The 21,426-nt window shown below is 47.1% G+C and overlaps 1 long non-coding RNA gene across 2 annotated transcripts in view; it reads right to left on the reverse strand.

Annotated features, from left to right (window-relative positions):
- Nucleotides 1-21,426, reverse strand: part of LOC143772057 (uncharacterized) — an 81,060-nt gene that overhangs the window by 6,436 nt on the left and 53,198 nt on the right. Inside the window, exon 2 of one of the 2 annotated variants that reach the window (XR_013215098.1) lies at nucleotides 5,545-5,666. This is a non-coding gene — a long non-coding RNA (uncharacterized LOC143772057). Of the gene's footprint in view, nucleotides 1-5,544; nucleotides 5,684-21,426 lie in introns of those variants that run through there. The other variant, XR_013215097.1, reaches the window with a different exon arrangement.

Genomic DNA, 21,426 nt, shown 5'->3' on the forward strand with positions numbered 1-21,426 from the left:
TAAAGGCGCTCGGTTGGAAAAAAAAGGAGATGTGTGTAACGCCTTTGATGATACTGATAAAAATCCATTCCAAGTTAGGCAATGTCCAATCAATAGGAAGCAAAAAATAACTCTAAAGGAGAAAAAAAAACTCTCTCAAAACCTCTTAAGGAAATGAAAAACTCAATTAAAACTTCACAAACAAAGAAGATTTGCTTAAGTTGTTTCCAGTTTAAAAACTCATCGTTTTTTTAAATCCTCCAAAAAAAATCAATGTGAACATAGCCTAAGGGTATGTTTCCACGGTTAGTAAACGCTGCGGGTTGGACGCTGCGTACCTCCGCACCGTCCAACCTGCAGCGGCCAGATGTTACAGCATAGTGGATGGGATTTCATGAAATCCCATCTCCACATTGCGTGCACCGACGCCTCTGGCTTTCCTGCGAATACGCACATGCAGCACATATTTATAGACCGCAGCATGTCTATTTATCTTGTGAAGACGCTCAGTCTCCGCAAGATAAATATCACCGTCCAATGTATAGGATGCGGTGATTCCACACGGTTCAATGAACACATGCGGAATCACCTGTGTTCAAAAGCCGGCAGCACTTTGCACGGAGCGGACATGTGCTGCGTCCAAAGCGCTGCCGGTTTCTGCCTGTGGAAACATACCCTTAGATTTAGGAATCACAATTACTTAAACTACGGCTTTCCATTCTGCAGTAGAAAGGTCACCACACCATATATACTGTATATTAGAAAAAGGAGGCAGTGCATCGAAAAAAAACGTCAGCTCGCCAGGCAAAAAAATAAGCCCTCTCGCTCACAGCTCCATTGCCCGAAAAATAAAACCGTGATGGGTCTTGTAAAATGGCAACACAAATCAAAGTATTTTTTGTTAATTTACAAACTTCCACATTTTTTTGTTCCTTAACCGTAACCTGTTATCAGGATTTTATACCCCAACCTAATGGCATGTGTCTAAAGGACCTTTAATGCTGAATAATTCCTTACCTTGCATGCAGTAATCCGTTTCTCAGTTTCAGAAAAGTCCAGAGTTGAAATTGTTTGTTAATTTGTCACAAGTGCAGCGGGGGCGGGCACTGCACTTACAGGCCTCCTGTCTTTCTCCCTATTCCCCGCCCAGTACCTGCCTCCTGACTCTGACTGAAAGGTCACATTGCACTTCCAGCCCTTCTGCTTCTCTCTCTATTCCTCGTCCAGTGCTTGCCTCCTGACTCTGACTGACAGGTCACATTGCACTTACAGATCTCCTGCCTCTCTCTCTATTCCCTGCCCAGTTCCTGACTCTGACTGACAGGTCATATTGCACTTCCAGCCCTTCTGCCTCTTTCCTTTTTTGTGCCCAGTGCCTGCCTCCTGACTCTGACTGACAGGTCACATTGCACTTCCAGCCCTTCAGCCTCTTTCCTTTTTTGTGCCTAGTGCCTGCCTCCTGACTCTGACTGACAGGTCACATTGCACTTCCAGCCCTTCAGCCTCTTTCCTTTTTTGTGCCCAGTGCCTGCCTCCTGACTCTGACTGACAGGTCACATTGCACTTCCAGCCCTTCAGCCTCTTTCCTTTTTTGTGCCTAGTGCCTGCCTCCTGACTCTGACTGACAGGTCACATTGCACTTCCAGCCCTTCTGCCTCTTTCCTTTTTCGTGCCCAGTGCCTGCCTCCTGACTCTGACTGACAGGTCACATTGCACTTCCAGCCCTTCTGCTTCTCTCCCTATTCCCCATCCAGTGCCTTACTCCTGACTCTGACTGACAGGTCACATTGCACTTCCAGCCCTTCAGCCTCTTTCCTTTTTCGTGCCCAGTGCCTGCCTCCTGACTCTGACTGACAGGTCACATTGCACTTCCAGCCCTTCTGCTTCTCTCCCTATTCCCCATCCAGTGCCTTACTCCTGACTCTGACTGACAGGTCACATTGCACTTCCAGCCCTTCAGCCTCTTTCCTTTTTTGTGCCCAGTGCCTGCCTCCTGACTCTGACTGACAGGTCACATTGCACTTCCAGCCCTTCAGCCTCTTTCCTTTTTTGGGCCTAGTGCCTGCCTCCTGACTCTGACTGATAGGTCACATTGCACTTCCAGCCCTTCTGCCTCTTTCCTTTTTCGTGCCCAGTGCCTGCCTCCTGACTCTGACTGACAGGTCACATTGCACTTACAGATCTCCTTCCTCTCTCCCTATTCCCCGCCCAGTGATTGCCTCCTGACTCTGACTGGCAGGTCACTCTTGTCTCAGTGAGCTGCCTTCCCTTAGGCTTCTTTTATAAATAGCGTTGTTTTGCGGCCCATTTTTGTGGCCCCAATAGATTTCTATGGGGCTGCAGAAACGGACCGCAATAATTTCACAGTGCGCCGTATGGCCGTGAGGGCCGTATTTACAGCTGTGAAAAAAGATTGAGCCTGCTCAATCTTTTTCTTGGCTTACGGACACAGCCCCCATTGAAAATCAATGGAGCCGCAAAAACAACGGAAGATTGTTTTTGCGGTGCACCGTGACTTCCGATTTTGCTGCATGCCGGTTTTTTTTCCAATACTATTTCCATAGTATTGAAAACCCGAAAAAACGGCGATCCGCAAGTTTTTTACGGTCCATTATTGCGGCAGACCTTGAAAATTGCTGTGATACGGCCCGCAAAAAAGGCCTGCAATAACGGGCTGCAAAAAACCCGGTAAGTGTAAAAGAAGCCTTCCCCAGACCTCTCTCAAGAACTGGCAGTGCTTCAGGTGGAGCATTCGCAGGTAGGTGCACTGGGTCTTGTGACATCTCGAGGTCCTTCCTGAGCATGCACCACCCCAGGCACTGACAGCACGTTCAAAGTGACCTGTTAGGCAGGACAAAGAGAGAGGCAGGAGAGCTGTAAGTGCAGTGCCTGCCCCCAAGGTACTTGTAGCTCATTAGCATACAATTTTCACAACTAATGTAATTTCTCTAAAACAGATTTCTACAAGTAAGGTAAGGGCTTACTAATCATTAAAGCTTTATACTCACAATTTTACATTGCTGTGTTCATGTTTATTCTTTTTGGAGTTTTTTAAGCTTTTTTTTCATCCATGTTCCAGGAGGAATCTGCCTGACAAATTCGTAGTGTACACGTACCCTTAAGCTATTTTCTACCTTTAGCTTTTACCTTAGCCAAGGCAGAGTGACTTGTTGTCCCCCCTTCCAACTGCCCTGCCTCAAAAGTTTACATACCCAAGCAGAATTTTTTCTTTCTTGGCCTTTTTTCAGAGAGTATGAATGATAACACCAAACCTTTTTCTCCACTCATGGTTAGTGGTTGGGTGAAGTCATTTATTGTTAAACTACTGTGTTTTCTCTTTTTAAATCATAAAGACAACCCAAAACATCCAAATAACCCTGATCAAAAGTTTACATACCCTGGTGATTGTGGCCTGATAACATGCACAGAAGTTGACACAAATGGGTTTGACTGGCTACTAAAGGTAGCATCCTCACCTGTGACCTGTTTGCTTGTAATCAGTGTGTGTGCATAAAAGCTTAGTGAGTTTCTGGGATCCAGACAGACTGTTGCATCTTTCATCCAGCCACTGAGGTTTCTGGATTGAGAGTCACGTGAAAAGCAAATGAATTGTCAACGGATCTATAGGAAAAGGCAGTCGAACTGTATAAAACAGGAAAGGAATACAAAAAAACTGATTAACAAATGTTAAATGAGGGGCGCTGTAAAAACAAAACCACGGTCAAGTAGACCAACAAAAATGTCATCCACATTTGCCAGGAAAATTGTTCAGGATGCAAAGAAAAACCCACAATTAGCATAATTTGAAATACTGGACTCTCTGAAAACTAGTGGTGTGTCTGTCCCAAGATGCACAATAACGAAGAAAAAAGGGCTGCATGGTCAAGTCGCCAGAAGAAATCCATTACTAAACAAATGCCACAAAGTATCTCAGAGACAGAGACAAGCCTCAAAATTTCTAGAACAAGGTAATTTGGAGTGATGAGACCAAAATTGAACTTTTTGGCCACAACCATAAATGTTACATTTGGGGAGAGGCCAACAAAGCCTATGATGAAAGGAACACCATTCCTACTGTGAAGCATGGAGGTGGATCACTGATGCTTTGTGGATGTGTGAGCTACAAAGGCACAGGAAACTTGGTCAAAGTTGAAGGAAAGATGAATGCAGCACGTTATCAGCAAATACTGGAGGCAAATTTACAATCATCAGCCTGGAAACTGATCATGGGACACACTTGAACGTTTCAACATGACAGCGATCCAAAACACAAGGCCAAGCTGACCTGTCATTGGCTACAGCAGAACAAAGTGAAGGTTCTGGAGTGGCCATCTCAGTCTCCTGACCTCAATATCATTGAGCCACTCTGGGGAGATCTCAAGCGCGCAGTTCATGCTAGACAGCCCAGGAATTTACAGGAACTGGAGGCTTTTTGCCAAGAAGAGTGGGCAGCTTTACCATCTGAGCAAATAAAGAATTTCATCTACTACCACAAAAGGCTTCAAGATGTCATTGATGTTAGAGGGGGCAATACACGGTATTAAGAAATGGGGTATGTAAACTTTTTATCAGGGTCATTTGGATATCTTGGGTTGTCATTATGATTTTAAAGGGAACCTGTCACCCCCAAAATCGCTGGTGAGGTAAGCTCACCGGCATCAGGGGCTTATCTACAGCATTCTGTAATGCTGTAGATAAGCCGCCGATGTTACCTGAAAGAGGAGAAAAAGACGTTAGATTATACTCACCCAGGGGCGGTCCCACTGCGGTCCGGTCGGATGGGTGTCTCCGGTCCGCTCCGGCGCCTCCCATCTTCGTTCCATGACGTCCTCTTCGGGTATTTACGCCGCGGAAAGGTCAGAGAGGCCCGGCGCCTGCGCACTGCAGTACTTTGCTCTGCCCTCAACAGGGCAGACAAAGTACGCCTGCGCCGGAGTCGCGGCGTAAAGACCCGAAGAGGACGTCATGGAACGAAGATGGGAGGTGCCGGAGCGGACCGGAGACACCCATCCGACCGGACCGCAGCGGGACCGCCCCTGGGTGAGTATAATCTAACGTCTTTTTCTCCTCTTTCAGGTAACATCGGGGGCTTATCTACAGCATTACAGAATGCTGTAGATAAGCCCCTGATGCCGGTGAGCTTACCTCACCAGCGATTTTGGGGGTGACAGGTTCCCTTTAAAAGAGAAAACACAGTAGTTTGGCAATAAATGGCTTCACCCAACCACTAACCATGAGTGGAGAAAATGTTTTGGTGTGATCATTCCTATTGTCTGAAAAAAGGCCAAGAAACCAAAAGTTCTGCTGGGGTATGTAAACTTTTGAGCACAACTTTACATCCCTTCTCCCATTGGAAAACCATTTAAAGGTAAATGTTTTAAAATACATTCAAAATATCAAGAGGAAAATGCAAGAATGAATGGAAGGGAAAAAAATGCAAACAACATAAAACATTAACCATACATGCACTAAGACTCTGCATGACGCACATTTTCCAGATAGTCCACATTCATAAATCTAGCATCTAATCTCCATGTAAGCATGCCTCCTTGGTAGTATGCTCACCCTCGGGTTTTCTAATAACAAATCCGGAGGTTAGGTCTGCTAGGATGGCACACAGGGTAAACAGTACAATCCGTGTCATCTTGCCGTTGATGCCCAGTGACTTCTCGGCTTTATATATGTCCCTAATAAGGAAAACAAGGAGTCGCCTGATCATCGCTGCATGTTAATTCTTAACGAAGCTACTCCCAATATGTATTACTTAACACAGGAGGAGATGGAGAAACCTGATTTTCTGGAATTCCTCCACAGAGGTAAATTTACATGGAATTGCTGATACCCATGTTTTGCTAAGTAAAATTATATACTGTGTACTTGTTACATACTCCCTATCTTCCTGTAACAAACTAAAGTAAGATATGACATGTGAATAACAACTATTACTTAAAACCTGTTTGTTCTCATGGTTACACCCTCCAGTTATCAGGGAGCTTAGCTGGTTTCATTAAGAGACTATTGACAACATCTGTAGAGGTGACAGATGGAGTGATATGGTCAGGTGCAGGTATACAAAATATGTAGAGCAGTTAAAGATGGTTCACTTAGGGTCATAAATAAGATTGATGTACTAGAGCCTTTGCAGCAATGTATTCATTATTATTATTATTATTATTATTATTATTATTATTTATTTATTTATATATATAGCACCATTAATTCCATGGTGCTGTACATGAGAAAGGGGTTACATACAGGGTTATAGATATCGTTTACAGTAAACAGGTTTACAGTGACACACTGGTACAGAGGGGAGAGGACCCTGTCCTTGTGGACTTACATTCTATGGGATAGTGGGGAAGAGACAGAAGGTAGGGGTGAGGCGGCGGCTCTGGCGGTGGTGAGGCGGCAGCTCGGTTATTGTAGGCTGTAGGCTTTCCTGAAGAGATGGGTTTTCAGGTTCCGTCTGAAGGATCCTAGGGTGGTGGATAATCGGACGTGTTGAGGCATGGAATTCCAGAGGATGGGGGATATTCGGGAGAAATCTTGGAGGCGATTGTGTGAGGAACGAATAAGTGTGGAGGAGAGTAGGAGGTCTTGGGATGAACGAAGATTACGTGAGGGAAGATATTGGGAGATTAGTTCAGAGATATAGGGAGGGGACAGGTTGTGGATGGTTTTGTAGATCAGTGTTAGTAGTTTGAACTGGATTCGTTGGGGGATTGGGAGCCAGTGGAGGGATTTGCAGAGGGGAGAAGCAGGGGAGTAGCAAGGAGAGAGGTGGATTAGGCGGGCAGCAGAGTTGAGGACAGACTGGAGTGGTGCAAGAGAGTTAGCGGGGAGGCCACAGAGGAGGGTGTTGCAGTAATCGAGGCGGGAGATGATGAGAGCATGCACAAGAGTTTTGGTAGATTGTGGGCTGAGGAAGGAACGGATTCTGACAATATTTTTGAGTTGGAGGCGACAGGAGGTGGCAAGAGCTTGGATGTGAGGTTTGAAGGACAGGGCAGAGTCAAGAGTTACCCCAAAGCAGCGGATTTCAGGAGCGGGAGAGAGCGTGATGCCGTTTACCATAATGGATAGATTGGGTAGGGGGGATACGTGAGGTGGGGGAAAGATGATGAATTCGGTTTTGTCTACATTGAGTTTTAGGAAGCGAGAGGTGAAGAAGGAGGATATGGCTGACAGACACTTCGGGATTCTGGACAGCAGGGAGGTGACTTCTGGGCCAGAGAGATAGATCTGAGTGTCGTCTGCATGTGCAGCGCCCCAGAGTCCTGGTCGTTGCAGTACTGTTGCTCCGCCACTAAGGGGGGCTATGGTACGTCTGATGGCACTGAAGGAGTTCATCTGACCAGGTATCACAGACACCAATACATTTCACAGTCTGGCCTCCAGGGGGAGCTAAGGGTTCTATGTATTAGGCCACTCCTCACAATCTGGTAAAACTGGGGGTTAGGCAGGAAGTTAGATGAGAAAGCTGACTGGGTTGGAACCAGGCAACACCTTGTGGCAGAGGGTGTTGTAGGGGAAGATTCAGAGGGGTCCCTGTCAGGGGTGGGATCCTGACAGAGGCCTAGCAACCAGAGAGAACGTTACGGGACCGCGCCTGCACGATATAGCGGCGGTACCCCAAGAAAGGACAAGAAGCAAGGTTTATTGTGCTGAGTGAGAAACGAGATCAACGCAACAAGGAGAATACCAGTAGGAGTCGTGCTGTAAGACGAGGCAACATCCTACTGAGGCGCATAACCGGTGGCCGGAACGCCGAGGAAGTATAGAGCTCCAAGCCAAACTTCAAACCTACAGCAGGACAGTCAGTTATAGGCGAGCTGTCTCACCCAATTGACCTAGGAAGACACAGGGGGGTAACAACAGGAGTGGGGCGACGCTAGAGTCCCGGAAGAGCTCCGAGCCTCCCCGTCATACGGGTGCGTCCTAACCATAAGATCTGGGGGACGTGGAAGAACATCAGAATCGAGTTGTGAGGGAACACGAGAAACAGACACAACAGTTGTGGGGTACTATCCCGTAAGCACAGCAGGGAAGGACCACAACACACAAGCGCTAGACGGTAGGCACAGATTTCCACCTGAAAAGGGAACTCTGGAGGTGCCATCGGACTGGCCGGACTTGCACAGCCCGGTTAACCGTATTCCGGATTGAGGACACTGAAGCCTTCAATAAAGAGGTAAAGAGACTGCAACCTGGTGTCCTCGTTATTTACTGCGACCGGCACTTCACCGCACCATAACATCATCACCATACATCCACCTTCATTGTACGCCCCTCAGCAGGGTCACGGACCAGGTCTAGCCACCGTGACAATCCCAGAGCAGAGACTCAGAGGCCCGGTACCGGGTACCCCTCGGCCCTGCGGCAGTGGGGGCGCTGCAAACTTGGCGTCACGAACAGGATCTACTTAAGCCTGAAGAATCAGGTCATGTGTGCCTTGGAACTGTGATTTATTATACTTGGACTGTGACTTATTGCAAAGATTGTGGATTGCCATTTACTGCCAAAACCAGCCGCCATTACAGCGCTAGGGAGAGTGCAGGAGAAGAAGAAGGGCGTGGAAGTGGGCGTAAACAAGCTGAAGAGCGCGAAAGACAATGGCCGCCCAGTCTAAGTATTTCTGCACCGTGAGGACGTGTCCGTCAGCAGCCGAGATCCGCCTCCTGATTCTCAATGGTGGGCGGAGACAGAGAAAACGAAACCGCCCACGAAGGAGAGAGCGGGAAAAGGACCAGGAAGAAGAAGTCAGCGACATGGAGGACGCCATGGCGAGCCACCCGGAGCTGGAGCGTGGGGTAGGAGCAGAGGACTCCCCCAGCTACCCGGAGGGTCACCGCAACCAGGCCTCCACCTGTTGTGAACTCTGTTTTTGGGCTCCCTCTTGTGGTCACAAGTGGTACTGTGTGAGTGCTGTCTTTGGGCTCCCTCTGGTGTCTCTTTGTGTCATTCTGCAGGTCTGAGGCTGGATCAGCTGTCTCTTTATCTGTTAGCTGGTTCCCTATTTAGCTCACCTGGACTATCAGTTGTTGCCTGCTGTCGATGTATTCAGTGCTATTTTGATCTTTCCTGAATTCCTTCGTTATCAGTCTCGCCAAGAGAAGCTAAGTTTCTGTTTGGTTATTTTTTGTTCATCAGTGTTCAATATGTTTCTTGGTTATTTATTTGTCCTTGTCCAGCTTGCTAATATGTGATTTCCTTGCTTGCTGGTAGCTCTAGGGGGCTGAGTTTCTCCCCTCACACCGTTAGTTGGTGTGGGGGTTCTTGAACTCTCAGCGTGGATATTTTGTATAGGGTTTTTTACTGACCGCACAGTTCCCTGCCTGTCTTCTGCTATCTAGTATTAGTGGGCCTCATTTGCTGAATCTGTTTTCATTTCTACGTTTTGTATTTTCCCCTTACCTCACCGTTATTATTTGTTGGGGGATTCCTATATCTTTGGGGTCATTTCTCTGAGGCAAGTGAGGTCTTACTTTCTCTATAGGGGTAGCAAGTTTCTCAGGCTGCATCGAGACGTCCAGGAATTTAGGCACATTCACCGGCTACCTTTAGTGTGTTTGGTTAGGATCAGGTTTTGCGGTCAGTCCAGTTACCACCTCCCTAGAGCTTGTTCTATGTTCAGTAACTTAGCTAGTCCTATCTGTGATCCTCAGCCACTAAGGATCATAACATCCACCGCTGATATTGACTTCCTGCAGGCCGGAGTGGATGAGCTCAGCGACCAACTCTGGCGGACACAGCTGAGCACTGAGGCCGGGTGGAAGAAGACCTTCATCGGGAGCCTCACCAGACATCTGTCGACAGCCTCGTTTGGTCCGGAGCAGGAAAGAAGTTCCAGCGCTCCGAAGCCAGAAAGCAAGGCCCTGCCGGAAAGCGAGATGCTGCAAACGGAGATGACAACGCCGCAGCGCAAGGCCCTGCAACCAGCGCTCCAGATCCCAGTGGAGACAGAGCAGATCGGCACCGGAGGGACCGCATCTGAAGCAGGTATAAAGAACGACCCTGCCCCGCCAGCAGAGGACCTGCTGATAGGCCCCGTCGTGGCACCCCCTCTCCCTGGGACCTGTAGACTCCAGCGCCTTACACCCTGGGATCAGGCCACGGGTATGGAGCACTTCTTAAAGGCCCCGATCTCGCCGATCACCTTGCCGAGCGAGGTCTATGCGGAGCTACGGCCGCCAGAGCGAGAGTAAACCTCGATGCCATGGATATGTAAATAGTTAACTGTTTGTCCTTCTGATGTTTTTGCTGCTACAACCCGATCAGGGTTAACTCTTAAAGGGATCCCTTTGTTTACCCGGGATCCCTTCTTCTGCTTTTTGTTTTTGTTTCCTGTTTATTCATCATTGAAAGAACTGCTGAATCATGAACAATGCATGATTACAAACTTTTTGTACATAGTTTGCACCTTCTTAAAGGTGCTCTCTACTGGTTTTACACAAGGAAAGGACTCTTTGCGAAGACACTGGTCTTGGAACCAGCACCGGAGTCCTTACTGCGAACAGACTTGTAGCTTGAGAAGTTGCACTACCTCATAGAGACTTGGTTCCCTCTTAAAGGGAATGTTCACATATTGCACTTATGAACAGTGTTGCCTTGAGATGGTTAAATGGCAATAATGTCTTGAAAGAAGAAGTTAAATGTAACTAACTAGTTGATTGTAAGAAATGTTGGTAATGTGCTCTGAAATAAAGTCCTGTAAAGGTGAAAGCTAGAAGAAAGATGCAGCAGACCCGTAGGGGTAGACATAGCGTCCTGCATACATGTCAGTAAGAAAGTAATGAAGGAAGTTTAATGTTTTATTTAATAGAAAATGTTTAATAATGTGCTAGAAAATGAGGACAGGAAGTGAACCCGTAGGGGTTAGTGGTGAGTCCTCTTAGGAGCCATATAGAGATGGCTCAGTAATCCTGAACTGAAAGATGGATGATATGTTCTATACTGTGTATAGTAGTAGAAAGACAGTAGGCCCGGGCAGAAAGGGGCGGTCCTGTGACAGAAAGGAGAGGCAGTAGGTCTGGAGCAGTTAGGACAGGCGGTCCTGCCGATGTAAAGAAGGAGAATGCATAAAAGTTGATTAGCCTTATAATGTTTTATAAGAAGGTCTTTTGTTGTGAAATTGGATTTTGGGCTCCCCCGGTGGCCACTGGTGGAATTGAACTGGTGTGCATCATCCTCTCTGTTCACCTGTTTCCATCAGGATGTGGGAGTCGCTATTTAGCCTTGCTCCTCTGTCACTTCCATGCCGGTCAACATTGTAATCAGAAGCCTTTCTGTGCATGTTCCTGCTGCTAGACAACTCCCAGCTAAGTTGGACTTAGTCCTTGTTTGTTTTTGCATTTTGTTCCAGTTCACAGCTGTAGTTTCGTTTCTGTGTCTGGAAAGCTCTTGTGATCTGAAATTGCCACTGTGATGTTATGAGTTAATACTAGAGTCTTAAAGTAATTTCAGGATGGTGTTTTGATAGGGTTTTCAGCTGACCATGAAAGTGCCCTTTCTGTCTTCCTGCGATCTAGTAAGCGGACCTCAATTTTGCTAAACCTATTTTCATACTACGTTTGTCATTTCATCTAAAATCACCGCCAATATTTGTGGGGGCCTCTGTCTGCCTTTCGGGGAAATTTCTCTAGAGGTGAGCCAGGACTATATATTCCTCTGCCAGGATTAGTTAGTCCTCCGGCCGGCGCTGGGCGTCTAGGGATAAAACGCAGGCTACGCTACCCGGCTACTGTTAGTTGTGCGGCAGGTTTAGTTCATGGTCAGTTTAGTTTCCATCCTTCCAAGAGCTAGTTCTTATGTTTGCTGGGCTATGTTCTCTTGCCATTGAGAACCATAACAGTTTGACCGGCCAAAAAGGGTTAAATTAATTGACAGAGAAAGGAGAGAAAAGAGAAGTCTGCTGAAGATTTTTTTTTTTTTTTTCAGTTCTAGTGTGCTTGTAACTGAATCTCTTGCAAGTCTGCCTATATTGCAGCCTTTCTCTCTCTCTCTCCTTCTAATCCTGGAATGGCTCTGTGTTCACCTGTTTAAAATGGATATTCAGAGTTTAGCTGCAGGGTTGAATAATCTCACCACGAAAGTTCAAAATTTACAAGATTTTGTTGTTCATGTTCCTATATCTGAACCTAGAATTCCTTTGCCTGAATTTTTCTCGGGGAATAGATCTTGCTTTCAAAATTTCAAAAATAATTGCAAGTTGTTTTTGTCCCTGAAATCTCGCTCTGCTGGAGATCCTGCTCAGCAGGTCAGGATTGTGATTTCCTTGCTCCGGGGCGACCCTCAGAATTGGGCTTTTGCATTGGCTCCAGGGGATCCTGCGTTGCTCAATGTGGATGCGTTTTTTCTGGCCTTGGGGTTGCTTTATGAGGAACCTCAGTTAGAACTTCAGGCGGAAAAGGCCTTGATGTCCCTATCTCAGGGGCAAGACGAAGCTGAAATATATTGCCAGAAATTCCGTAAATGGGCTGTGCTTACTCAGTGGAATGAGTGCGCCCTGGCGGCGAATTTCAGAGAGGGTCTCTCTGATGCCATTAAGGATGTTATGGTGGGGTTCCCTGTGCCTGCGGGTCTGAATGAGTCCATGACAATGGCTATCCAGATCGATAGGCGTCTGCGGGAGCGCAAACCTGTGCACCATTTGGCGGTGTCTACTGAGAAGACGCCAGAGAATATACAATGTGATAGAATTCTGTCCAGAAGTGAACGGCAGAATTTTAGACGAAAAAATGGGTTGTGCTTCTATTGCGGTGATTCAACTCATGTTATATCAGCATGCTCTAAGCGTACTAAGAAGCTTGATAAGTCTGTTTCAATTGGCACTTTACAGTCTAAGTTTATTCTATCTGTGACCCTGATTTGTTCCTTATCATCTATTACCGCGGATGCCTATGTCGACTCTGGCGCCGCTTTGAGTCTTATGGATTGGTCCTTTGCCAAACGCTGTGGGTATGATTTAGAGCCTCTTGAAACTCCTATACCCCTGAAGGGGATTGACTCCACCCCATTGGCTAGCAATAAACCACAATACTGGACACAAGTAACTATGCGGATTAATCCGGATCACCAGGAGATTATTCGCTTTCTTGTGCTGTATAACCTACATGATGTGTTGGTGCTTGGATTGCCATGGCTGCAATCTCATAACCCAGTCCTTGACTGGAAAGCTATGTCTGTGTTAAGCTGGGGATGTAAGGGGACGCATGGGGACGTACCTGTGGTTTCCATTTCATCATCTATTCCCTCTGAGATTCCTGAATTCTTGACTGAATATCGTGACGTTTTTGAAGAACCTAAGCTTGGTTCATTACCTCCGCACCGGGAGTGCGATTGTGCCATAGATTTGATTCCGGGTAGTAAATACCCTAAGGGTCGTTTATTTAATCTGTCTGTGCCTGAACATGCTGCTATGCGAGAATATATAAAGGAGTCCTTGGAAAAGGGACATATTCGTCCTTCGTCATCTCCCTTAGGAGCCGGTTTTTTCTTTGTGGCTAAGAAAGATGGCTCTTTGAGGCCGTGCATTGATTATCGGCTTTTGAATAAAATCACGGTTAAATATCAATATCCGTTGCCACTGCTGACTGATTTGTTTGCTCGCATAAAGGGGGCCAAGTGGTTCCCTAAGATTGATCTCCGTGGGGCGTATAATTTGGTGCGAATTAAGCAGGGGGATGAGTGGAAAACCGCATTTAATACGCCCGAGGGCCACTTTGAGTATTTGGTGATGCCTTTTGGTCTTTCAAATGCCCCTTCAGTCTTTCAGTCCTTTATGCATGACATTTTCCGTGATTATTTGGATAAATTTATGATTGTGTATCTGGATGATATTTTGATTTTTTCGGATGACTGGGACTCTCATGTCCAGCAGGTCAGGAGGGTTTTTCAGGTTTTGCGGTCTAATTCCTTGTGTGTGAAGGGTTCTAAGTGCGTTTTTGGGGTTCAAAAGATTTCCTTTTTGGGATATATTTTTTCCCCCTCTTCCATCGAGATGGATCCTGTCAAGGTTCAGGCTATTTGTGATTGGACGCAACCCTCTTCTCTTAAGAGTCTTCAGAAATTTTTGGGCTTTGCTAACTTTTATCGTCGATTTATTGCTGGTTTTTCTGATGTTGTTAAACCATTGACTGATTTGACTAAGAAGGGTGCTGATGTTGCTGATTGGTCCCCTGCTGCTGTGGAGGCCTTTCGGGAGCTTAAGCGCCGCTTTTCTTCCGCCCCTGTGTTGCGTCAGCCTGATGTTGCCCTTCCTTTTCAGGTTGAGGTCGACGCTTCTGAAATCGGAGCTGGGGCGGTTTTGTCGCAGAGAAGTTCCGATTGCTCCGTGATGAGACCTTGTGCTTTTTTCTCGCGTAAATTTTCGCCCGCCGAGCGGAATTATGATGTTGGGAATCGGGAGCTTTTGGCCATGAAGTGGGCTTTTGAGGAGTGGCGTCATTGGCTTGAGGGGGCTAGACATCAGGTGGTGGTATTGACTGACCACAAAAATCTAATTTATCTTGAGTCCGCCAGACGCCTGAATCCTAGACAGGCGCGCTGGTCGTTGTTTTTCTCTCGGTTTAATTTTGTGGTGTCCTACCTGCCGGGTTCTAAGAATGTTAAGGCGGATGCCCTTTCTAGGAGTTTTGAGCCTGACTCCCCTGGTAATTCTGAACCTACAGGTATCCTTAAGGATGGAGTGATATTGTCTGCCGTTTCTCCAGACCTGCGGCGGGCCTTGCAGGAGTTTCAGGCGGATAGACCTGATCGTTGCCCACCTGGTAGACTGTTTGTTCCTGATGATTGGACCAGTAAAGTCATTTCTGAGGTTCATTCTTCTGCATTGGCAGGTCATCCTGGAATCTTTGGTACCAGGGATTTGGTGGCAAGGTCCTTCTGGTGGCCTTCCTTGTCTCGAGATGTGCGAGGCTTTGTGCAGTCTTGTGACGTTTGTGCTCGGGCCAAGCCTTGTTGTTCTCGGGCTAGTGGATTGTTGTTGCCCTTGCCTATTCCGAAGAGGCCCTGGACGCACATCTCGATGGATTTTATTTCGGATCTTCCTGTTTCTCAGAAGATGTCTGTCATCTGGGTGGTGTGTGATCGTTTCTCTAAGATGGTCCATTTGGTTCCCCTGCCTAAGTTGCCTTCTTCTTCCGAGTTGGTTCCTCTGTTTTTTCAAAATGTGGTCCGTTTGCATGGTATTCCGGAGAATATCGTTTCTGACAGAGGTACCCAATTCGTGTCTAGATTTTGGCGAGCATTCTGTGCTAGGATGGGCATAGATTTGTCTTTCTCGTCTGCTTTCCATCCTCAGACTAATGGCCAGACCGAGCGGACGAATCAGACCTTGGAGACATATTTGAGGTGTTTTGTGTCTGCAGATCAGGATGATTGGGTTGCTTTTTTGCCTTTAGCGGAGTTTGCCCTCAATAATCGGGCCAGCTCTGCCACCTTGGTGTCTCCCTTTTTCTGTAATTCGGGGTTTCATCCTCGATTTTTTTCTGGTCAGGTGGAATCTTCGGATTGTCCTGGAGTGGATGCTGTGGTGGAGAGGTTGCATCAGATTTGGGGGCAGGTAGTGGACAATTTGAAGTTGTCCCAGGAGAAGACTCAGCTTTTTGCCAACCGCCGGCGTCGGGTTGGTCCTCGGCTTTGTGTTGGGGACTTGGTGTGGTTGTCTTCTCGTTTTGTCCCTATGAGGGTTTCTTCTCCCAAGTTTAAGCCTCGGTTCATCGGCCCGTACAAGATATTGGAGATTCTTAACCCTGTGTCCTTCCGTTTGGACCTCCCTGCATCTTTTTCTATTCATAATGTTTTTCATCGGTCATTATTGCGCAGGTATGAGGTACCGGTTGTGCCTTCCGTTGAGCCTCCTGCTCCGGTGTTGGTTGAGGGCGAGTTGGAGTACGTTGTGGAAAAAATCTTGGACTCCCGTGTTTCCAGACGGAAACTCCAGTATCTGGTCAAATGGAAGGGATACGGTCAGGAGGATAATTCTTGGGTGACTGCCTCTGATGTTCTTGCCTCCGATTTGGTCCGTGCCTTTCATAGGGCTCATCCTGATCGCCCTGGTGGTTCTGGTGAGGGTTCGGTGCCCCCTCCTTGAGGGGGGGGTACTGTTGTGAAATTGGATTTTGGGCTCCCCCGGTGGCCACTGGTGGAATTGAACTGGTGTGCATCATCCTCTCTGTTCACCTGTTTCCATCAGGATGTGGGAGTCGCTATTTAGCCTTGCTCCTCTGTCACTTCCATGCCGGTCAACATTGTAATCAGAAGCCTTTCTGTGCATGTTCCTGCTGCTAGACAACTCCCAGCTAAGTTGGACTTTAGTCCTTGTTTGTTTTTGCATTTTGTTCCAGTTCACAGCTGTAGTTTCGTTTCTGTGTCTGGAAAGCTCTTGTGATCTGAAATTGCCACTCTGATGTTATGAGTTAATACTAGAGTCTTAAAGTAATTTCAGGATGGTGTTTTGATAGGGTTTTCAGCTGACCATGAAAGTGCCCTTTCTGTCTTCCTGCTATCTAGTAAGCGGACCTCAATTTTGCTAAACCTATTTTCATACTACGTTTGTCATTTCATCTAAAATCACCGCCAATATTTGTGGGGGCCTCTGTCTGCCTTTCGGGGAAATTTCTCTAGAGGTGAGCCAGGACTATATTTTCCTCTGCCAGGATTAGTTAGTCCTCCGGCCGGCGCTGGGCGTCTAGGGATAAAACGCAGGCTACGCTACCCGGCTACTGTTAGTTGTGCGGCAGGTTTAGTTCATGGTCAGTTTAGTTTCCATCCTTCCAAGAGCTAGTTCTTATGTTTGCTGGGCTATGTTCTCTTGCCATTGAGAACCATAACAGTCTTTAGTGGATTCAGCGAGTACGTCCTTAAAGGCAAAGTTAAATTATTGTCCAAAAAAAATTTGCACTTAGTAGAATACCCGGTTGGGTAAAAGAAGTTATTTATAGTATGTTATTTAAAGTATTTAACCATGTTTGTAACGTTCAAGTGTCCTCACCTCCCATAAAGGGAAGCTCTGTTAAAAAGTTTACTTGTACTTGCATTTTCAAAATTGTATGTCTTTTTGCTGACATGTATTGTTGTTTTCTTCCCAGTCCAGGAGTACTGGATTTAACCGGGGGGGAGTGCAGCGCCCCAGAGTCCTGGTCGTTGCAGTACTGTTGCTCCGCCACTAAGGGGGGCTATGGTACGTCTGATGGCACTGAAGGAGTTCATCTGACCAGGTATCACAGACACCAATACATTTCACAGTCTGGCCTCCAGGGGGAGCTAAGGGTTCTATGTATTAGGCCACTCCTCACAATCTGGTAAAACTGGGGGTTAGGCAGGAAGTTAGATCAGAAAGCTGACTGGGTTGGAACCAGGCAACACCTTGTGGCAGAGGGTGTTGTAGGGGAAGATTCAGAGGGGTCCCTGTCAGGGGTGGGATCCTGACAGAGGCCTAACAACCAGAGAGAACGTTACGGGACCGCGCCTGCACGATATAGCGGCAGTACCCCAAGAAAGGACAAGAAGCGAGGTTTATTGTGCTGAGTGAGAAACGAGATCAACGCAACAAGGAGAATACCAGTAGGAGTCGTGCTGTAAGACGAGGCAACATCCTACTGAGGCGCATAACCGGTGGCCGGAACGCCGAGGAAGTATAGAGCTCCAAGCCAAACTTCAAACCTATGGCAGGACAGTCAGTTATAGGCGGGCTGTCTCACCCAAATGACCTAGGAAGACACAGGGGGGTAACAACAGGAGTGGGGCGACGCTAGAGTCCCGGAAGAGCTCCGAGCCTCCCCGTCATACGGGTGCGTCCTAACCATAAGATCTGGGGGACGTGGAAGAACATCAGAATCGAGTTGTGAGGGAACACGAGAAACAGACACAACAGTTGTTTGGTACTATCCTGTAAGCACAGCAGGGAAGGACCACAACACACAAGCGCTAGACGGTAGGCACAGATTTCCACCTGAAAAGGGAACTCTGGAGGTGCCATCGGACCGGCCGGACTTGCGCAGCCCGGTTAACCGTATTCCGGATTGAGGACACTGAAGCCTTCAGTAAAGAGGTAAAGAGACTGCAACCTGGTGTCCTCGTTATTTACTGCGACCGGCACTTCACAGCACCATAACATCATCACCATACATCCACCTTCATTGTACGCCCCTCAGCAGGGTCACGGACCGGGTCTAGCCACCGTGACAATCCCAGAGCAGAGACTCAGAGGCCCGGTACCGGGTACCCCTCGGCCCTGCGGCAGTGGGGGCGCTGCACATACAGGTGGTACTGGAAGCCATGGGACTTTATGAGTTGTCCTAGACCAAGGGTATAGATGGAAAAAAGTAGGAGTCCTAGGACAGAGCCTTGAGGGACTCCAACAGAGAGAGGGCGGGATGAGGAGGTAGTGTGGGAGTGGGAAACGCTAAATGTGCGGTTGGATAGGTATGAGGCAATCCAGGACAGGGCAAGGTCTTTGATGCCAAGGGAAGAAAGAATCTGTAGCAGTAGGCAGTGATCGACTGTGTCAAAATCAGAGGACAGGTCAAGAAGGAGGAGGATGGAGAACTGTCTGTTAGCTTTGGCTGTGACTAAGTCATTAGTAATTTTTGTCAGGGCAGTTTCGGTGGAGTGGTGGGGGCGGATGCCAGATTGGAGGTTGTCAAGGAGAGAGTTAGATGAGAGGTGGGAGGAAAGTTGACCATGGACATGCTGCTCAAGGAGTTTTGAAGCAAACGGGAGCAGTGATATGGGGCGATAGCTGGGCATAGCAGTTGGTTCAAGGTTAGTTTTTTTGAGGATGGGTGTGATGGTGGCATGTTTGAAGGCAGAGGGGAAGGTACCAGAAGAGAGCGATAGGTTGAAGAGATGGGTTAGGGCTGGAATAAGCATGTTAGTGAGTTTGGGGAGCAGGTGGGAAGTTTATGACACTGTTCTCGTGTAAATACATCAATACACAGAAGCCGAACAAACCAAATAGTTTAACATTTTAATGAAACCCTACTACAAAAATTATTTTAGCCAAAAATACATGCATTTAAATAAAAAAGGACCTTAAAGGGAGTCTGCTCGCTCACTACATAATGTAGCAAGGCCACACAATCACTCATAACACGTCTCAGGGATTAGGCCGCCTTCGTTTTCGTTATCGCGAAACTGGTGTTCAAATCATTACATCAGGGCAGTGGGATCTTAGTGATCTGAGATGCATGAATGACAATTGGCTGTGGCAATCCCGGCCCCCCATTACCATGTGGATCAATTTAAATTGGTGATTCATTTTAAAAGTTAGTAATACTGTATGCTATTTCTTCTGGGCGCATTTAATTAGATGTGTCTGCAGGTGTGATGTCAATCCCCAGATGAAGATTTTGCATCAAAATGCACATCCGGGCTTGGCACCATACTCTGCAGGAGGTAAGGATATTTGCATATCTGTTTACCCTTTCACTAATGGGATTTTTGAGTTTGTTTGTGGCCCTGGGTGATGAAATATATGTCATTACTGGATTACACTATTTACATTACTCTATAAATACTTTTTGATGCCTAGTTGGTCCATGTGAAGAATATTGGAGATATAATTCCATGTCAATCATTTGTATCCTATTTGGCATGGGATTATAAAAACGGTGGGGAGAAGGTAGAAGGCGATGTTCCTCAAACAGGGAGGGGAGTCCAGCCCAGGCTCTCCAAGGAACTAGTTGCTGGCGGTTAGTCCTGCAGTGGGCCACTCACCACCCACCCCTCCCACCCAGTCAGGTAGGCTCGGCTGTCCTTGCCAGTCTCCAGGCTGGAGACAAGGTCACCTATGAGACCCTCATGGCAGAATGTCTTGAGAAAGTTGCAGGACGTCAGTGTCAGCAAGAGCACCAGCGACAAATACTTTAGCTCCAACTCAAGCTCCAGCTACACACCCCAGTCAGTCGTGAGTCCTCTGAGATCCGGGTCCCAAAGCTACGGACTTCCCACTGCTAGACAAAGGAGGGGACTTGGACACTTTCTTGCTGACATTTGAAAAAAACTTGCCATCAGTACCATCTGCCTGAGGACAAGTGGGTCTGGTTCTTAACCCCCCACCTCAGGTGTAAGGCAAATCTTTGAGCACCTGCCCAGCAAGACCGCCCTGATCTATGAGCACATCAAGCAGGCTCTCGTCCGGCAGTACAACATGACCTTAGACTTACCGAAATAAGCTTCGGAGTATGCAGCAGGGTCCTGCAGATAGCTGGGTCGATCACATGCGGGTCCTACTGAGAAGAGTTAACCAATGGACCACGGTATTGGAGCTCACCACCGTCCATAATGGACTGGGGTGCCGGGAAGGGAGTGAAGGAGGTGGGAGTAACCTCAAAAATTCCTGCAAGTGTTTTGCTTGGTACAGACTAGTGCCCCAGTATCACTCGCTCACAACCCTGACAGGCTGAGAGGCCCCTTTCACTAGCACCAGTGAAACAGAGTGCTGCTAGCCTGGTCAAACTGCCACCAGTTCCTCATAACAAAAGACTGACTGGCACTTCCAAATAAGATCACCAGAGATCGCCTTATTGTTGGCTGCTGGGCATGCATGAATTGGCAAAATTATGTGCTAAGTATCTCCATCTAGCGCAGTAATGCTATTCATATTTCATATATTACATATTTACATGCTTTAGCACTACAGAGTGCAACTTTGCTTGCTATGAATAGAGATGGCTACTCTTAGTTTGCACCTGTGAACACTAGTTTCCTGATTTGGAAGTGCCACTCAGTCTTTTGTTATTTGTATATTAGCTCTCTGACCGAGCTCTCCACTCTCCAGATTTTGAGTTTTAATTGCAGCGTACCAATAAATTTAGGTTTTAGACTTAGAGAGTTGTTCACACTAAATAGGTTCCCAGCAAAACCAGAGATCACCTTGTCGTTGGCTGCTGGGCATGCAAGAATTGGCCAAATTATGTGCTAAGTATCTCCATTTTTTTCTTCGTATCTAGAGCAGTAATGCTATTCATTTTTCATATTTACATACTTTAGTACTACAGAGTGCAACATTATTTGTTTGTCACCAGTTCCTCGTTAGATAAAAGCCCTGTCCGTTAACGGGATTATATCGGGCCAGAAACCAGCCCCGATAGCATGGAAAGTTACATCAAGAAACGGACGTGTGGATTCATGGATCGAGATAAAAGAGCAGCCCAGGGTTAAATTACATATTTCATCGCCTTAAGGGCACACTAGACAATACACTATATGCATAATGGTTACACATTTACAATGGTCAGATATGCATATACAGATCATGGTAGAACAAAAGATATAAGCAGATAGATCATGCTAATTATCAGTTCGATGTTAGATCATGTGTGCGTGGGACACAGAGGGCATAGGCTGCCAGCTGGCTCATAGGTCCTTCACAGCGTGTTACTCGATGCGGCCTCTCTGTCGAAGTGGACCGCACTGTCAAAGTGCCACTGAGAGGGATACCAC

Source organism: Ranitomeya variabilis, chromosome 1 (genome assembly GCF_051348905.1).
Source record: "Ranitomeya variabilis isolate aRanVar5 chromosome 1, aRanVar5.hap1, whole genome shotgun sequence".
In the NCBI taxonomy this organism is placed as follows: domain Eukaryota; kingdom Metazoa; phylum Chordata; class Amphibia; order Anura; family Dendrobatidae; genus Ranitomeya; species Ranitomeya variabilis.